The sequence below is a fragment of the Arachis hypogaea genome, chromosome 18 (assembly GCF_003086295.3).
Source record: "Arachis hypogaea cultivar Tifrunner chromosome 18, arahy.Tifrunner.gnm2.J5K5, whole genome shotgun sequence".
Taxonomy (NCBI): domain Eukaryota; kingdom Viridiplantae; phylum Streptophyta; class Magnoliopsida; order Fabales; family Fabaceae; genus Arachis; species Arachis hypogaea.
Window position 1 is genome coordinate 48,119,053 of NC_092053.1, and position 3,000 is coordinate 48,122,052.

Genomic DNA, 3,000 nt, shown 5'->3' on the forward strand with positions numbered 1-3,000 from the left:
GGTGCACGTTTCTGGCGTTTAACGCCAGCTTTCCTCTGGGTGCAATCCTGGCGTTTAAACGCCAGACTGCTGCTTGTTTCTGGCATTTAACGCCAGCTTCATGCTCTGTTCTGGCGTTAAACGCCAGCTAGATGCTCCTTACTGGCATTTAAACGCCAGTAAGCCCTTCCTCCAGGGTGTGCTGTTTTCAATGCTGTTTTTCATTCTGTTTTCGATTTTTCAGTAGTTTTTGTGACTCCACATGATCATCAACCTAATAAAACATGAAATAACAAAGAGAAAATAAAATAAAAATAATTAAATAACATTGGGTTGCCTCCCAACAAGCGCTTCTTTAATGTCAATAGCTTGACAGTGAGCTCTCATGGAGCCTCACAGATAATCAGAGCAAGGTTGGGACCTCCCAACACCAAACTTAGAGTTTGGTTGTGGGGGTTCAACACCAAACTTAGAGTTTGGTTGTGGCCTCCCAACACCAAACTTAGAGTTTGACTGTGGGGGCTTTGGTTGACTCTGCAGTGAGAGAAGCTTTTCATGCTTCCTCTCCATGGTTACAGAAGGAGATCCTTGAGTTTGAAACACAAGGTTGTCCTCATTCAGTTGAAGGACTAACTCTCCTCTGTCCACATCAATCACAGCTCTTCCTGTGGCTAGGAAGGGTCTTCCAAGGATGATGGATTCATCCTCTTCCTTCTCAGTGTCTAGGTTTATGAAATCAGCAGGGATGTAAAGGCCTTCAACCTTTACTAACACGTCTTCTACTTGTCCATAAGCCTGTTTTCTTGAGTTGTCTGCCATCTCTAATGAGATTCTGGCAGCTTGCACCTCAAAAATTCAAAGTTTCTCCATTACAGAGAGTGGCATGAGGTTTATCCCTGACCCCAGGTCACATAGAGCCTTCTCAAAGGTCATGGTGCCTATGGTACAAGGAATTAAGAACTTTCTAGGATCCTGTTTCTTCTGAGGCAATTTCAGTTGATCCAGATCACTCAGTTCATTGGTGAGCAAGGGAGGTTCATCTTCCCAAGTCTCATTACCAAATAATTTGGCATTCAGCTTCATGATTGCTCCAAGGTATTTAGCAACTTGCTCTTCAGTAATTTCTTCATCCTCTTCAGAGGAAGAATACTCATCAGAGCTCATGAAGGGCAGAAGGAGGTTCAATGGAATATCTATGGTCTCTAGATGAGCCTCAGATTCCTTTGGTTCCTCAAAGGAAAACTCCTTAATGGTCACTGGACGTCCCAGGAGGTCTTCCTCACTAGGATTCACATCCTCCTCCTCCCTTGTAGGTTCGGCCATGATGATTAAATCAATGGCTTTGCACTCTCTCTTTGGATTTTCTTCTGTATTGCTTGGGACAGTACTAGGAGGAGTTTCAGTGAATCTTTTACTCAGCTGGCCCACTTGTGCCTCCAAATTTATAATGGAAGACCTTGTTTCATTCATGAAATTTAAAGTGGCCTTAGATAGATCAGAGACTATATTTGCTAAGCTAGATAGATTCTACTCAGAATTCTTTGTCTGTTGCTGAGTGGATGATGGAAAAGGTTTGCTATTGCTAAACCTGTTTCTTCCACCATTATTAAAGCCTTGTTGAGACTTTTGTTGATCCTTCCATGAGAAATTTGGATAATTTTTCCATGAGGGATTATAGGTGTTTCTATAGGGTTCACCCATGTAATTTACCTCTGCTATTGCAGGGTTCTCAGGATCATAAGCTTCTTCTTCAGAAGAGGCCTCTTTAGTACTGTTGGATGATTCCTTCAATCCATTCAGACTCTGAGAAATCATATTGACTTGCTGAGTCAATATTTTATTCTGAGCCAATATGGCATTTAGAGTATCAATTTCAAGAACTCCCTTCTTCATAGGCGTCCCATTATTCACAGGATTCCTTTCAGAAGTGTACATGAACTGGTTATTTGCAACCATGTCAATGAGTTCTTGAGCTTCTGCATGCGTTTTCTTTAGGTGAATGGATCCACCTGCAGAATGGTCCAGTGAAATCTTTGATAATTCAGACAGACCATCATAGAATATATCCAGGATGGTCCATTCTGAAAGCATGTCAGAAGGACACTTTTTGGTTAGTTCCTTGTATCTCTCCCAAGCTTCATAGAGGGATTCACCTTCCTTTGGTATGAAGGTTTGAACATCCACTCTAAGCTTGCTAAGCTTTTGAGGAGGAAAGAACTTGGCTAAGAAAGCCATGGCCAGTTTATCCCAAGAGTTCAGGCTGTCTTTAGGTTGAGAGTCCAACCATATTCTAGCTCTGTATCTTACAGCAAATGGGAAGAGCATAAGCCTATAGACCTCGGGATCAACCCCATTGGTCTTAACAGTATCACAGATCTGCAAGAATTCAGTTAAGAATTGAAAGGGATCTTCGGATGGAAGTCCATAAAACTTGCAATTCTGTTGCATCAGAGAAATTAGTTGAGGTTTCAGCTCAAAATTGTTTGCTCCAATGGCAGGGATTGAGATGTTTCTTCCATATAAATTGGAATTAGGTGCAGTGAAGTCACCAAGCATCCTCCTTGCATTGTTACTATTTTCGGCCATATCTTCTTCTTTTTCGAAAATTTCTGTCAGATTTTCTCCAGAGAGTTGTGCTTTAGCTTCCCTTAGCTTCCTCTTCAGAGTCCTTTCAGGTTCAGGATTAGCTTCAACAAGAATGTTCTTATCCTTGTTCCTGCTCATATGAAAAAGAAGGAAATAACAAAGAAAATATGAAATCCTCTATGTCACAGTATAGAGATTCCTTTATGTGAGTAGAAGAAGATAGGAATAGAAGATGGAGAATCCAAACACAAGGGTGAGGATTAGGTTCGAATTCTTAGATGAAGAGGAGTGTTAGTAAATAAATAAATAAATAGAAGAAAGTGAGGGAGAAGAATTTTCGAAAATTAGATAGAATAAAAGTATATTTTTTTTAAATTTGAAATTAAAATAAAATTCGAAAATTAGAAAAGAAATAAAATTAAAATTAAAAATTAA

General features: G+C 40.1%; 1 non-coding gene across 1 annotated transcript; it reads left to right on the top strand.

The window, feature by feature from the left end:
• Positions 1–2,064: 2,064 nt before the first annotated feature.
• LOC112774924 (small nucleolar RNA R71) lies at positions 2,065–2,172 on the top strand. The gene has a single exon (XR_003189378.1). It is a non-coding gene; the product is annotated as a small nucleolar RNA R71 (small nucleolar RNA).
• The last annotated feature ends 828 nt before the right edge of the window (positions 2,173–3,000 follow it).